The sequence below is a fragment of the Telopea speciosissima genome, chromosome 5 (genome assembly GCF_018873765.1).
Source record: "Telopea speciosissima isolate NSW1024214 ecotype Mountain lineage chromosome 5, Tspe_v1, whole genome shotgun sequence".
NCBI classification, from domain to species: Eukaryota; Viridiplantae; Streptophyta; class Magnoliopsida; order Proteales; family Proteaceae; genus Telopea; species Telopea speciosissima.
The window spans coordinates 51,494,077-51,511,186 of NC_057920.1; the positions used below are offsets into that span (position 1 = coordinate 51,494,077).

The window sequence follows — 17,110 nt, forward strand, 5'->3', positions numbered from 1 at the left end:
TGTAGAGGAGAAAAAGCTCTTTTAATATATATCAACCTTATTTAGAAATTGAACTAAGAGAAAGGATTTGGATTTCATTTGTAACATTTGCAATGCTTCACTACAACTATGCTTCCAATAGATTTAGTAAAGTTCCACCGGTTATGATCTTCACAAGTTTTTGGGGATTCTTATACACCAAAAAACAGAGATGATCATTTCCAGTTAACCAAACTAGAAGGTCCCTTGAAGTTATAGTTGTGAACTTCAAATAGTGATGAAGCTATTGGTTGAAGTCATGGATCTTACTCATATTTGGGCAAAATCACATTTCCTAGTTTGGACAAAGAAGCAGAGTTCTTTATGCTTTTTTGTTCCTTGAGTCTTATAACATTTTCTTTCAACTGGTTTTGTGCTTCTGCTTGATTCTTTGAGAGCATTGACAATTCACTGTTGAAGATTTTGTGTTAACTCTTTAATATATATATAGTCATTAAGGAAAAACCAAAGAACTCTTAGTGTGGGAAGGAGGGTGAGTGACGGGTTTGTAGTAACCTAGGGTTTCTAAGTAACAGAAACACAAAGAAACCAGAATCACAGTGAAGTAAAAGTGACCAGAATTGAAGAGTGAACAATAACATAATTTCAGAATATCAGATGTGCTTCAGAATTTGATGGAATACCCTATTCTATTATACTCTATTCTATTAAGATAATAGAATGTCAGAATCTGGAACCAATCCAACGGTTAGACTCAAAGTTATGAAAGATCCTAGTTGGATTAGGACTGTTCTAGAACCAAGAACTGATAGCAGAATATGGAATGTTCTCAGAACAGAATACAGAAGTAAATAGATTAAAAACAGCAGTAAGGACACTCAGACTTAATATCATTAGACAACCAGCAGTAATCATAGAATAGTATTCTGAAACCAGAAATCAAAATCAAAGATCAAAACTGAAAATTTTAGGAATTTAAATATCAATAGAAAGAATCTACAAATAAAAACTGATTTTGAAAAATGAGATCAATCTGGGTCGTGTTTGTATGGTCTTGCAGACCTCAATCGCCATTTGTTCTGTAAATTGAAGCTGAAACTTTCCATCCATGATTTGGGGTTCTTGTTGTGTTCCATCTCTTCCACCTTCCACGACGAGATTTCGTGTAGTTCTTTCAGGTCGGTAAGAGTTTTGGAGTCTACGAATGTTATGGCGAAGGAAGCTAACGATCAGAGAAGATGAAGATGGTGCCATTTTACCCCTCCTTCGCTCTGCAGTCTTCCACTCTTCACTCTTTGTTGCTGTTCTTCCAGTTTCCTCACAAGCGAGAGAGAACCAGTTGAAAATCGACCACTTGCAGCATTTGGTAACATTTCTGCGCTGTTCTCTTGTTCTTTGGACAGAAACGTTTTTTTCCTGTTTCTGTGCTAGAAGACTGTTCTTCTTTTGTCAATGAGCGTTTTGGAAAACCTGTTCTAGAACTGATCCTTAAATACAAAAAGAACAGCGAATTTTTTTCTTGGTAGAAAAAAAAAGAACAACAGTTAGTTTGGTAAAACTTGTTCCGAAACAATTTCTTAACACTTGCCAATATTTATAGAAATGCCATTATTGGAAGAGACGCGATAATCAGAAACATCGTGGTCTATGAACTCCATTTTTATTTGGGATAAATATGCATACCCTCCTAAGTGGACCAAATAAGACACATGCACCCCTAATTTTCTGACATTTCCACCTGGACACCCCGAAATTCCAGTATACATCCCTACTTTACAACATAAGGCCATTTCAGTCCTTTCCATTAATTTCAAACAGAAAGTACTAACAGGATGGAAGCGAATGTACAATTATACCCTTTAACAAAAGCAAGAAAAGTGAACATGTAAAATACCCAAAATACCCTCCATTCTCTTTTTTCCCTTTCAGTCTTTCTCTTTCTCACTTTCCCTTTCGCGACTGTACTGTGAAACCTACTTGGAGCTCAGCAGTGGCGCCCCCCCTCTCTTTCATCTTCTCTGTTCATTCAAATTGATAGGAGTTTGGAGTTCCGTGGCGCTGCTACTTGCCGGAGACGACGACGATGCAAGCCTTTCGCGATCGAAGAACAGGGACATTCCCATATCCCTAAACCCTACCTGGAGTTCAGTGGTGCCCCCCCCCTTCGTCTTCTCCGATCTGTCAAATTGGCAGAGGTTTGGAGTTCGGCGGCGCTGCTACTCGCCGGAGTGTGCCCAAGCGCAAGTAAGCATCTTGATAAATAAAGGAGAAAAAGGAAGAAGAACAAGAGTAAGGGTAAGAGTACATTTATCTCTTTGCCTCGACATTCTCAATGTGCTTATACTGCAATTTGAGAAACATAATGCAAAATATCTTCTTTGGTTTATTATTTTTGTACAAACCATCCTCATTTGGGTCTTTGTGAACTTATTGTTATTAAGGCTTTGATGTTTGGGGCTCAGCTGTGGTCATTGGGTTTCTAGGATGACTTACGAATTGCAATTTGTTTTGTTAACATGCTCCAATTTTTGGAATGATGAATGCGAAGGGCAATCTCCTACTAAAGATGATCAATAGATTTTTCTTAGAAGGGAAAAATAGAACTTTTGCAGATATACATTATCCCTAATTGCAGATGGTTCGAATCCACCTAGTACTCTCTAGGGGTAACCAAATTATAACAAGGAAAGTCTTACATTTTTTTTTGTTTTCTCATTATATGTAGATCAAAAGGGATCAACTAAAGCTTAGAAGCAATGGTTTTTCCCCTTACCCCATTAGGACCATCATCCTCTAATTCTCCAACTTCTTGTTGCACACTCCATCGCTTCCTACCGGCCGATGTCAACAATACCATTGCCATCAAAGCCATTGTAAGTCATAGTCTCACTACCTTCCATCAACTCCTAGGTTTAACTATCATCGAAAATGGAATCCAATATGACTTCCTCCATTGCCACCCAGACTTCCCATTCCTTACCCCCTTTATCATTGATAAGCAGTTTATCTTTGAAAAGAAATATCTCTGTCTATTTTGGCATATTCTATCAATCTTTAGGATCACCATTGGATTTCATATTAATGATACTTACAATTACCTTGGCCGCCTCATCGAAGGCCTTGTCCAACCAAACCAGCAACATTTTGGCACTTTCCTCTCTTACTTTGGATCTCCGACATATTGGCTAACATTCCTTACTCCCCACTTCGACTCTCATCCAGATTCGTTCATTAACCTTGTGTTCTATAGGCCCCCTTCTCTCATTCTCCACCCTAACTTTTACCACACTGTCCAGTAAACCCCCCCCCCTTTGAAGTGTTATCTGTTTCAGAGCATCACCTGATCAAAGATCGAAATGACCATTCCAAAGAATGGATGAAGCAGATGCTCTATATGTGCCAGTTGAATAATGTTAGCCCAGCTACAGTCCCTGCATGCTTACTCTATTCCACCCTTGATGCATGGGATCTACAAAACACTCTTCAAAATCCACGGCTGGACCATATCATCAAAGAAAACTATTATTGTGGCTTCCTCTTATCAGAGTTCGAACATCTTGGAGGAAGCTGGACCAGTTCGTCTGACGAGGATGACTGGTGATTACTATGGGTCCCACAAAGATGGAGGTATTACTTATGTTTACAGCATTTTCATTCCATGTTTAATTACTATCTCATATGTCATTTATTTCTTAATTTTGTAGATGAAGAAAATCAATGATCTTAACAAGTGAAGTAGCATGGGTGGATGGCCTGACAAGGGGGTAATGAGCTTCTTATACAATGTGGACCAACAGATCGCAATGTACCAAGCTTAGCAGTTGAAGGAGCAGAGAAGAAGAAGAAGCAGAGAAGCAAAAGAAGCAGAGAAGGAGATGCACAGTTTGAAAACTAGAGTGAAAAAGTTGGAGAAGTTTAATGCATCACTACTGTATACTGGTCAAGTTGTATGCGTGACTGTTGTTGTAGTTTTTATGGGGATGATGACTTAACAAATGATAGTGTAGGGTGCAAGTTGGTTGTAATGGTTTTCTAATATAATGAGAGAACAATGTAGTTGCAATGAATTAGCTTTGCATTTATTATCTTGCAATTCTTAATCGTAGTGTTATTTTTTCAAATGGACAACATTTCCCCTAAAACAGGACAATTATACACCTGTAGATAACCATACCATTTAATTATCACATAAAAATAACATCAAACTGACAAACATTCAGTTCAAAGGTGAATCAAACACTTGAAATAAAACATCAAACCAACTGCAACACTTCAAACATATTGTTTCATCTGGATCATCCAACTATCTTATGTCATACAAATCTACTGTTTTAAAATTACAAACCCATAATTTCATCATCCTAAATAACAGAACTATGTTAGTCCTATCATAGACTGAAACCCATGTCCTCAGCAATTGTAAAACTAGCAGCAACTCATCCCCTCAACATAAAGCAAACCAGCAATCCAACAAGCCATCATGTCCATCTTTTACTCCTTCAAGCTCCTTTAACTCAAGTCCAGCACCTGATACATATAAAGCAGATATGTTAGTCCTATCCTAGGGCAAAGAATTGAATGTAAATTTATAAAATCACTTATGTTGGCTTGCAACTCATCAGATATCAGTCCACTTGGGTGGTTGTGCTTGTGCTTGTGCTTTGAGTTTCTTGGTAGCTCTCCTTTCTCTCTCTTTGGCAGTTTTTTTTGCCATTTTTTCCATCACATGATCTTGCTCTTTTGAATCAATTTCAGTTGTACATGAATTTTGTGAGGATCTGGTTACCCTCTGGGAGGAGGTGATATTAGCATCTGTTTCATTCCTTCTCTTTCTCTACAAATATATGAAGAAAACATTAATATGAAAAAAGTTGTATTTATATAAACATATTTGGAAGCAAATTAATCACATTGTCTTACCTTCATACCAACCCTATGTGACAATGATTTGTCCTTAACTGGACCACCTTTGCAAGTCCTGATGTTATGGCCAACCCCTTTACATCTAGGACAAATATTTGATTTGGATCTCCGGTACTGTTTGGCTGGCTCATCAGGTTCCCTCCTCCTATCTTTTTTCGGTCTCCTAGATTTCCTCCTCAATTTAGGTGGCAGTAGTGGAGTACTCTCTAAACTATTGATATCAGGACATGGTTGAATCATCTTCTCATTAGCCATAATATATGTGGATAAATAGAAGTATGGGTCACAGTAGTCCTCCAATTCTCCCCTAATCTCACTTATACATGCTCCTGCATGTCTACAAGGCAACCCAGAAGCTTCCCATACACAACAATCACAGGTACGATCTGTAAGATTCACTACATGTCTCATACCACTACCATCCAATACTTCAAATTTATTTCCACCTGCATATGTCACTCTACAAAATCTGACATTTTCCTGTAATGCATCCAACTTCTTCTTAAGTCTAGGAGTGAACCTAGTTCCTTGTTCTTTGCATGCATTCACATACCTTAACTGCAATCTTTTCATCAGCTTATGTTTGATTTGGTCCATTAAGGTCATAATAGGCTTGGCTCGTAGTGGTCCAATCCACTGATTGAATGACTCTGATATGTTGTTAGTTATTTGGTCACACTTAGCCCTATAATCAAATGCATGCCTCGCCCAAGTTGATGGTGGATTCTTCATCAACCACTCATGTGCTTCTTTGTGTACAGTTTTCAACCCATTCATTGCCATATCAAACTGTAATTTATTGTAACTTTTGCTGGCAGCCCAAAAGTAAGACCTCAGTCCCATTCCACCATCCCATTTTGACTTAAAATTGTTGTATAAATGACGAGCACAATGCCTATGGTTGGCCTCTGAAAAAATTATACCCATTGCTTCAATAAGTCACTATATAAGAGTATAAAAACATACAGTTCAAATCAGCTATAATACCTATTTAGATTATACAACATATAAATAAATAAAAAATCCAAGTAAACAACTATAATACCTTCTGTTTGTCTGTCATAAAAGTGAATGGGTATCCTCCAGTTGTAGCAGTGGCTAAGTTTGTCTGAATATACTGTCGCAATTCGTACAAGAAGAATAGCCAACTATCTTTTCCTTTAGATTCAACAATACCATAGGTAAGGGGAAATATGCCATTGTTTCCATCAATTGAAACAGTAGATAATAAAACTCCACCATATGGGCCTTTGAGATGGCAACCATCCAGGCCTATGAATGGCCTGCATCCCTTTAAAAACTCATCCTTACATGCATCAAAGCATGCAAACACTCTTGAATCGTGGCTGCACTATCACATCTCCATAAGCATCTATACGTCCATAGATATTCCCATTCTCAAATTGAATCCCAAATGAAGTCCCAGGATTATTTTCTACCACAATATCCCTATATTTACATAACTTCTGATAAGACTTGCAATGGGTTCCTTCATTTTCTTCCCTAGCAAGCCATCTTGCCCTGTAAAGCTGTTTTGGGTGGGCATGCACTCCATACTGCTCATCAAGAATTTGAAACATAGACTCATTACTCAATCCTGGATCTGCTTTAAGTTTAGGTCCAAGTTTTTTGGCTATCCAAACAGAATTTATGCTCTTCTTACTTGGACCACCCTTGCAAATGTGGTCTGGATCAAGAGACTTGATCACAACTGTGATCCCATCTGAAATTACTGAAGCATGGATCCTCTATGGATACCCCCTTTGTTCACATATTCCTATCAACCTTCTCCTCTCATTTTTTTGTTTCAAAGTATGAAACCCCTCTTGGATTTCATAATCCCTTAACACTTCCCTCAAATGTTGGATTGATTTAAATGATTGACCAACACATAAATTGATCTTTTGGTCAACACCCCCTTCATCAGGATCTCCCTCTACATCTGATCTACATTCTGATTCTTCATCATCTGTATTAATTTTTCTGACCTCCTCATCTTCCACTGTATTTTCTTCATCTTCACTCTCTTCCATACTGCTTGAACTCTCACTGAGTTCATCTGATTCTTCAGCCACATAATCACTATCAGATGACTCACTATCTACATTTTCTTTATTGATTGGATCAGCATGATGCACATGTGTTGGAGTTGGAGTTGTAAGTGTATTCTCTATGTGTGTATTACTTTGAGTAGAAGAACTAACAAAACCAAACTCTCCACTGCCCACTACTCTATTAGAAGTGCCCACATCACCAAATGACTTACCACTGGCATTCATCATTGCCTTAGTCTTATTGTAGAATGTTACTCCAACAGGAGTTCCTGTACTCTGCTCAAGAACAACACTTTGATCATAGCTAGTCCTCACAGTAGTAGGACTCCTCACATTAGGCTGACTCCTCAAAGTAGCCTGACTCCTCAAAGTAGCCTGACTCCTCAAAGTAGGCTGACTTCTAAGAGTATGAGGACTCCTCAAAGTAGGCTGCCTTCTCACATTATGAGGACTTCTTACATTAGGATGCCTCACAGTATTGGTAGGACTCATCTCAGTAGTAGTAGGTTTCACATTTTGGCTGCTTTGGCTGTCACTTTCCATCCCTGTACTGCCATTTAAGGTTGCCAATATTGGTATACTACCACCACTCCTTTGGAACTCTTCAATTTGATGTTGAATGGGATGCACAAAGGGCTTTGATTTACTTGGTCTTGTAACAGCAGTATCACCACCCAACATTCTCAGTGAATGACCATTGATGGTAACATTGTCAGTGGGTTCACTTACATCCAAGTTATATATAACCAAGTGTATGCAATCCGAGTCCTTAAAAATAGTAATTAAACAATCTCACTATATCAGCACCAGTCCAACAGTACATGTCTCATTAGCTTCAAAGTACAGATAATAGAAGATTAGTAAGGTTTGCAAGTGAGGATGTAGACATAATCTTCAAAGTACAGATAATAGAAGATTAGTAAGGCTAAGAGTCTTAGCTGTAGTACAAAACCTATCTAGGAAACAGAAGATAAGATAAAAGTACTAACTAAACTTACTACCCAAGACATAACACGATGGAGACATTTCCCCTGTAGTGTTATGTACACAAATACCAAAATATGTACTCCCACGGTACTTAGGTTACATAATAGTAATATTCATCTAATCCCAATTTAACCAAAAGCAATTAGTTTTAAGTTGTTCAGGTTCTAAATGTTTTAAGTGGAAATTTGTACTAACAGGCTTGTAGGGGCAGCACTAATTGCTCCAGTTGTCAATTACTGGTGGCCTGGCTTGCCGACCAATTTAACCAAAGAAGCTTGCATGCTGCAACCAGCGCGGGACCAATGGACACTAAGGGTGGCTCAATACATCCCATGGCTTACATACTTGTGGAACACTCAGAGATGGTTTCATGCTTCAAGTGTTGTAGCCAATTCCCCTGAGATTTATTCTCGCCAAGATAAAGAATGCATTCCTAAGTTTGCAATGAGAGAAAAGTACTCGGATCCTCTCAAGCATGCATCTGACGGCTGGTAGCACCTGGCACGCATCCCAAGTTCTATCAGCAGTTGGATGCGCATTGGGCGCATTAGCACATTGGACAGGATTTGGGTTTGTGGCTCAAGGTCAAACTTTGTACTTGCAGTATTCTTGATAAACAACAGGTACAAAATGATTAAACGTATATGTACAGGCCATATGTTCCACAACTACAATACTTGGGAGTCTAGACATTATTTTATGGTCTTTATCGTTTTCTCAATACTAACTACCAATACATTCCCTTCATTTTATCGTTATAGAGAGTGAACGAGAGATACAGAGAGAGTGTAAAGTGCAAGATGCTTACTTGCGCTTGGGTACACTCCAGCGAGTAGTAGCGCCGCTGAACTCCAAACCTCCACCAATTTGACAGATTGGACAACATGAAAGAGGGGTGCCACTGAACTCCAGGTAGGGTTTAGGGATATGGGAATGTCCCTATTCTTCAATCGTGAAAGGCTTGCATCGTCGTCGTCTCCGGCGAGTAGCAGTGCCGCGGAACTCCAAACTCCTACCAATTTGAATGAACAGAGAAGATGAAAGAGAGAGGGGGCGCCACTGCTGAGCTCCAGGTAAGTTTCACAGTACAGTCATGAAAGGGAAAGTGAGAAAGAGAAAGGATGAAAGGGAAAAAAGAGAATGGAGGTTATTTTGGGTATTTTACATGTTCACTTTTCTTGTTTTTGTTAAAGGGTATAATTGTACATTCACTTCCATCCTGTTGGTACTTTTCGTCTGAAATTAACGAAAAGGACTGAAATGGCCTTATGTTGTAAAGTAGGGATGTACACTGGAATTTCGGGGGGTCCAGGTGGAAATGTCAGAAAATTAGGGGTGCATGTGTCTTATTTGGTCCACTTAGGGGGGTATGCATATTTATCCCTTTTTATTTCTTACCAAAAAAAAAAAAACTCCATTTTTAATAGATTGAGACATTTTTGTCCATTTTTTCATTCCCTTCAACCCCTTGTAAAGTTGATGAATTCATTTTTAAGGCTGCATTTGATAACACTTCTGTTTCCAGAAATGTCGATTTTTACCTTTATCATTTTTTTTTTCGTTTTTGTTTTGAAAACATGTTTTTGGCCTCCATAATGGTGTTTGGTAAACTTGTTCCAAAAACATATTCAGAATAGAAAAACATCTACGGAGATGTTTGGTAAAATCTGTTGTGAAACACTTTTTACCAAAATAATCAATCATTACAGAAATGCCATTAATTGACTAACCTACTTAAATTTAACATGTGATTGCCACTGTTTGAGTTAAAATAAAACCGCAAGCGTACGGGTCAATCGTAGCTACGGGTCGAACACGAGGAGATATACGCCACTCTATTTAACTAACTTAAAAGTAATGCAAAATGAACCAAATTAAAGTGTTAAATTAAACTAATTAAACTAACGAAAATCAATGCACCCTAACTCATAAGCATCTAACAAAATTAAGGGATTAAATCGGCGTCCTAACACATGAGCATCTAACCTATCAAACTAAAGCGAATTGAAAGGAATAAAAATGCAGCCACACATACTAACCACATAAAAAGAAATAAGGGAATAAAAATGCATTCATAAACCACAACCATATAAAATTAAAATAAAAGAAATAGAGGGGGAAGAAGAAGAAGATAGAGAGAGATAGAGGAGATGGAGAATGAGATTGAGAGTTTAGATAGTAAAACCTGGATGTGCTTGCATGAATGTAAATGAAAAGCTTGAATACTTGCATAAACTTACTATGGCCTCCTCTTCTAAATCTTCAAGTCTTGTCATCAACTTAAGAACTTAGACTAGAAGGCTTAAAACCTAAACTAGAATTAAGAAATTACAACCCAATTGAAGACTTAAATTGAAATTAAAGCATAAACTAAACCTATTATAAGCATTAACTAAAAACTATAAAAGCAAACTAGAACTTAGAAAAGCCAAAAATCACAAATTAGAAGGAGAAGAAGAGAAGAAATTTCACTAAGTGAATGAGCAAATTTTTACAAGAGAGGTAGGGGGGTATTTATAGGTGGAAGAGAGGAGAAGAGAGAAGATGGAAGTGTAGGAGAAATATTCCCTAAGAAAAGAGAATATTCTCTTCTCTTTCCTCTTTTACAATGCCTTGAATCCTAAGAAAAAAGAAAAAAATAGAAAGAAGAAGAAGAGAAGATTGTTTACATGACCTTCTATTTCTAGAAAAATAAACTTCCAATTTTAACAAGTGCTTCCTTTTCTTTGTAGATATCTTCTCCAAGCAATAAAATCAAAGCATCTTTGATTTTTCAACCTTCCATAGATGAGAAAATATAAATCTATCCCAAGTAGAATTTCAGAAGTGCCCTTGAGAAGTTGGAGGAGAGAGAGAATAAGGGTGATGACTAGGATTCCTTCAAGAATAAATAAAATACCCATTCTGTCCTTCAGAAAACGTGGAGAATGGGGTGCTTATATAGGTCTCACCATTGTGTTCCTTGCGAAAAATCACACAAAATAGACCCAAATTTCATCCAATTCGGAGTTGGGGAGCCCAAGATATCTCAAGTTGAAGTTGGACTGTCCAGAGCCTTCCAAATAGAATCTTTCGGGTACAGTAATGTAACTTCTGATAATTTCATTAAGGCCTCTAAAATCCGAACTTCCGTTTCACTTTGTCCCCATCCGACTGTCAATAATTATAAATAAACCCCTGCAGACCATTTTCACGCGTCGTTACGGAAACGGCCATAACTCCTTCGTTTCAACTCGGAATTAAGTGCCGTTTGAACCATTGCGAAGCTGACTCGATGGGCTATGCATCCATTTACACTTCTAAAAAGCTTAAAAACATCTCCTTAGCATCATCTCCTTCATTTTCACAAGAATTCACCTAAACCCTGAAAAGCACAAGAAAGCACCGAGTAACTCTGTCCAATGTGGTAAAATGTATAATTTATGCCCTAAAATTTCACACATAAATGTGCTCATCAGATTCCCCCACACTTGAACGTTACTTGTCCTCAAGTAAAGCAAAAACAAAAACTAACCAAGAATGCAGAAAATCCTAACTCACTTTCGTAGGAATCACGGTTGCACTTAGCATGTGCAACAAGCCTTTAAACCCCTAGGTTACCCCTAGTGGACGAGTTGTGTCTCGTGGGTGTTTGCAGTGAATATACAACCAAAATTCAACTGTAAATAAATGCTGCAAATTTTAATCATGGCATAAGTAGGACAGTGCACATAATCCCAAAAAGTGTTCAACTAATGATCAAGGAGCCAAAGGTTCCCCCACACTTGAATTTTATCACCCCACATCAATTCATGTAACAAGCATGCATCAAGTTCAAGGGATCTCCTCATATTTTCTGAACACTACTCATCTTCAAGTAAACCCCCCATAGCATCGATGGAACCAAAGACTTAGGCATTGAGTATTGTTGACCATACTTTTTTTTTTTTTTCAGGCATTAAGGCAAAAGTTTTTTTTTCTTTCTCAACCACAAACTCTATTTCTACTCCACTACTGTTCTCTGAATGACATGGTGGAGCATACACCAGACACCCAAATACTTGGTAGCTTCGCTTTTTGCATATATCCATAAGACATTGAGACATTGATGCAAGAGTTTTTTTTTTTTTTTTTTTTTTTTTGAGTTTCCTTCCAAGGAATTTCGATCAAGTCACCCTGCTTCATGAGGCACAGTGCCCTGTCTAGTCCTAAGGAATTCCACTTTCTTTTCTGTTCCTTGTTTTTTTTCTTTTTTTTTTTTTTTTTTTCATTCACTTCCACTTTCATGCCTTGCCTTGCCACAAACAAATTGGTCTCAACTACTAGCCAAAAGATCAAAGGGGTCCATAAACACATAGAGGAATCTAACCATCACATGAAGTAGCACTCATATTTTCAAACTCAATCCCCATCACCGGATACAAACCAACTACCATCCTTGAAAAGGGATTTTTTTATTATTTCGCATGCTAGGAGGGCACCTAATTCCCTCTCACTCTTGCTTTGCAATTTGAAGAGACTTATGCACATACCCAAAAACTATCGCCACAATCAAAATTCACAAAATTCAAAATTCACAAAATTAACAATTAAAGTCCAACACACCCCCCCACACTTAATTCATGCAGTGTCCTCAATGCATGCAGAAAAGAAAGAATAAGGACAAGGGAGGGGATACATACCAGGATATCAGGGGTCAAGGTAAAGAGGCTCATGGAGATTCATGACCTCTTCGTCAACTGGAGTAGGCATCTCTATGTACGGCTTCAATCTTTGGCCATTGACCTTGAAAGTAGCTCCTGTACTTGGATTGAGGACTTCAACAGCCCCATGAGGATAAACTTTTTGAACAATATAGGGCCCATCCCATCTAGAACGCAGCTTACCTGGAAAGATATGCAAACGAGAATTGTACAACAAAACATTCTGGCCTACCTCAAAAGATTTTCTCAAAATGTGCCTATCATGGAAAGCCTTGGTTTTTTTCCTTGTAAATTCGGGCATTCTCATATGCCTCATTCCTAAGCTCTTCCAACTCAGATAGTTGGAGTTTCCTATGGGCACCTGCAGTGCGTAGGTCAAAGTTAAGCTTCTTGATAGCCCAAAAGGCCTTGTGCTCAATCTCTACAGGTAAATGACATGCCTTTCCATACACCAGACGGTACGGAGATTGACCAAGATCGGTCTTGAAGGCTGTCCTATGGGCCCACAATGCATCTACCAATCGGTTAGACCAATCCTTGCGGTTCGGATTGATGGTTTTCTCAAGAATTTGCTTGATCTGCCTATTTGAAACCTCAACCTGGCCACTGGTCTGGGGATGGTAGGGTGTGGCCAACTTATGGACGACACCATATTTTTTCATGAAAGCCTCAAAAGGCCGATTACAAAAATGCTTGCCCCGATCACTAATGAGAGGCCGGGGAGTACCAAAACGGGAGAAGATGTTCTCCTTCGAAATTTCACAACCACCTTGTGGTCATTGGTCTTACAAGCAATCGCCTCAATCCATTTGGACACATAGTCCACAAAGAAGTAATATGTACAGTTACCAAAAGAGTTAGGAAAGGCCCCATGAAATCAATACCCCATACATCAAACACCTCAACCACCAGAATTGGGTTGAGGGGCATCATATTTCTCTTAGTAAGACGCCCTAAGGATTGGCATGAAGAACATGCCCTGCAATAAGTAAAAGCGTCTTTAAACAGACTAGGCCAATAAAATCCACACTGTAAAACTTTGGCCGCAGTCTTATTAGGCCCAAAATGACCTCTACAAGCCTGATCATGGCAAAAAGATAAGACAGATTGTTGCTCATGATCAGGGACACATCTCCGGATTACTTGATCCGGGCAGGTCTTAAAAAGATAAGGATCATCCCAAAAGAAATACTTAACTTGTGAAAAGAAACGATTCTTATCTTGGGTGGACCAATGTGCAGGTGTCACACCCGTAACCAGATAATTAACAATGTCAGCAAACCAAGGTTCACTAGACACTGCCATCAGATACTCATCAGGAAAATTCTCGTTGACTGGAGAATCAACAGTCAAGGAATTAGGCAGCCGGGATAGATGGTCTGCAACCAAATTTTCACACCCTTTCTTATCCCTAATTTCAAGATCAAATTCTTGTAACAAAAGGACCCACCTAATGAGGCGAGCCTTGGCATCTTTCTTCTGCACAAGATATTTGATAGCTGCATGGTCAGTATAAACAATCACATGGGATCCAACCAAGTAGGGCCTAAACTTCTCTAAAGCAAACACAACAGCTAAAAATTCTTTCTCAGTGGTGGTATAATTAAGTTGTGCATCATTAAGAGTCCTACTTGCATAATAAATCACATGGGGCAATTTATTGATTCTTTGCCCAAGAACAGCCCCTATAGCAAAATCAGAGGCATCACACATAAGTTCAAATGAAACTGTCCAAATTGGAGCTTGAATAATGGGGGCTGAAGTCAACGCTCTTTTCAATTGCTCAAAACTATCATGACACTCAGAAGAGAAATCAAATGGGCAGTCCTTTGCCAAAAGAGAGGTGAGAGGTCTAGCTATCTGGCTAAAGTCCTTAATGAATCTTCTATAAAAACCTGCATGGCCAAGAAAAGATCGAATGTCCTTCACACTCTTGGGTGGTGGTAAATTGGCTATAAGGTCTACCTTAGATCTATCAACCTTGATCCCTTCTTTGGACACAATGTGACCAAGAACTATACCTTGCTTTACCATGAAGTGGCACTTCTCCCAATTTAGGACCAAGTTCTTTTCTATGCATCTTTTAAGAACCAAAGAGAGATGATGCAAGCAATTAGAAAAAGTAGAGCCGTGAATAGAAAAATCATCCATAAACACCTCTAGGAAGTGCTCTACCATATCAGAAAAGATACTCATCATGCACCTTTGGAATGTAGCAGGGGCATTGCAAAGCCCAAAAGGCATACGCCGGTAAGCAAAGGTTCCATAAGGGCATGTGAAAGTGGTCTTGTGTTGGTCCTCTAGAGCAATAGAAATTTGGTTATAGCCTGCATAACCATCAAGAAAACAATAATATTCATGGCCAGCTAGTCTCTCTAACATCTGATCAATAAAAGGTAAGGGAAAGTGGTCCTTCCAAGTTGCCGCATTCAATTTCCTATAGTCAATGCACACTCTCCATCCCGTTTGGATACGGGTTGGAATCAACTCATTATTAGCATTCTCAACTACAGTGACTCCTCCTTTCTTAGGCACAACCTGCACAGGACTCACCCATTGGCTATCAGAAATAGGATAAATGATGCCATGATCCAAGCATTTTAGGATCTCTTTCTTGATTGCCTCTTTCATCACAGGATTAGCCCTCCTTTGGGGTTCCCTAGAAGGTGTGAAACTCTCCATCAGATGTATATGATGTTGAACAATGGAGGGGCTAATACCTTTGATGTCAGACATGGTCCAACCTATGGCTTCCTTATTGTCCTTTAGAAGCTTAATCAACTCTTCTTCCTGAATAGAAGTCAAATCAGAAGCAATAATAACAGGAAGAGTATGATCATGTCCTAAGAAGACATACTTGAGGTTGGAGGGCAATGCCTTCAACTCTAATGTGGGGGGCTCAATAATAGAGGATTTGGGAATGGAAGTGGATAGGGGTCCAAGGGGCTCCAAAGGTGGTTGGATGCTCCAGATCTCAGATAAGGGAGTATCATCAACACCCTCCAATTCTTGCATACATTCTTGAAATCCCGAATCAAAATCAATCTCAAAGAACGTATCAATATCATCGGAAAATCCTTGAAGCATATGCACCTCTTCATCCATGCATACTTGAGGTTGAGGTGCCTTCAACTCAACCTAAACACATTGGAAGTCAAGGCTCCAAGGTGGTGATTGCCAAAAGATAATTTCATGAGACCATTCAAGACATCAATATCTCGAATCCTAAGCAATTGATTAAAGCATGGCCATTCGATGTAGCTAGGAATGGTCTACCCAATATGATTGGGATTTGGTCCTTGAAGTTGGCAGTGGGTTGGGTATCTAAAACAATAAAATCTACAGGAAAAATAAATTCCCCAACCTTCAACAGGACATCCTCAATCATTCCCTTAGGAACTTTAACCGATCGATCTGCAAGTTGAAGAGTAATTTTGGTCGGTTTTAGTTCTCCCAATCCCAGTTGTTGGTAGACATGAAAGGGTAAGAGGTTCACACTTGCACCAAGGTCCAATAAGGCATGATCAATAGTAGTATGGCCTATAGTGCAAGAGATGGTGGGGCTTCCCGGATCCTTATGCTTGGCTGCTACTGGCTGTGAGATTAGAGAACTAATGTTAGCAGCCAAGAATGCCTTTTTGGGCACATTGGTGGTCCGCTTTTGGGTGCATAAGTCTTTGAGGACTTTAGCATAAGCGGGGATCTGGGCAATAGCATCCAACAAGGGGATATTCACCTGAACTTGTTTGAACACATCCAATATCTTCTCCATAGAAGGAGACTTCTTGCTAACCAACCTATTTGGGAAAGGGGCAGGTGGGGTATAAATTCTTTCAGGGTTGGTCTTTTTAACTTCCTCAACAGAATCCTCTTTGGTTTCCTCAACCAAATCATCTGGTATATCTTTAGGTTCATCAGACGAACCTGAAACTATAGGCACTTCAATGGCCTCTTCAGAAGGGGGAGAGTCAACAGGAGTATGAGATGATAAAGACTGAGGTGCACTAGCCTGTTGATACTCACGGCCACTCCTTAAAGCATAAACAACATTTACCTGTCTAGAGGGCCCTTGGTGCTGTTGGCCTTGTGCAACATTGGTTGGAGGAGCTTGGGTACCTTGCTGAATATGAACCTGATGCCTAGGATTTGGCTCAGGCTGGCTAGGTAACTTCCCTGTTTCCCTCTCATGCAGGATAGTGACAAGCTGGGTGAGTTGTTTTTCCATGTTATTGTGGCTTGTCATGAGAAGAGCTATCTTGTTGTCCATCTCATTCAATCTTGTTGCCTCTCCTATATTGGTAAACCCTGGGGGTTGCTGATAAGGTGCAAGGAGAGGAGGCCTAGCAGAATTAATAGAAGATCCTGGATGAGGACGAGGGGGAAAGGGGTTAGGAGACATTCCTTGGCTTTGTGGTGCATAGTTGGTCCTTTGGGCACCAACCTGGCCTTGATGGTTAAAGTTGGATGGGCCTGCTTGGTTCCCTT

The 17,110-nt window shown here is 39.3% G+C and overlaps 1 long non-coding RNA gene across 1 annotated transcript; it reads left to right on the forward strand.

The window, feature by feature from the left end:
* Positions 1-1,010: 1,010 nt before the first annotated feature.
* On the forward strand, positions 1,011-16,851 carry LOC122662443. The gene is made up of 3 exons (XR_006333025.1): positions 1,011-1,142; positions 15,609-15,611; positions 16,839-16,851. It is a non-coding gene; the product is annotated as an uncharacterized LOC122662443 (long non-coding RNA).
* The last annotated feature ends 259 nt before the right edge of the window (positions 16,852-17,110 follow it).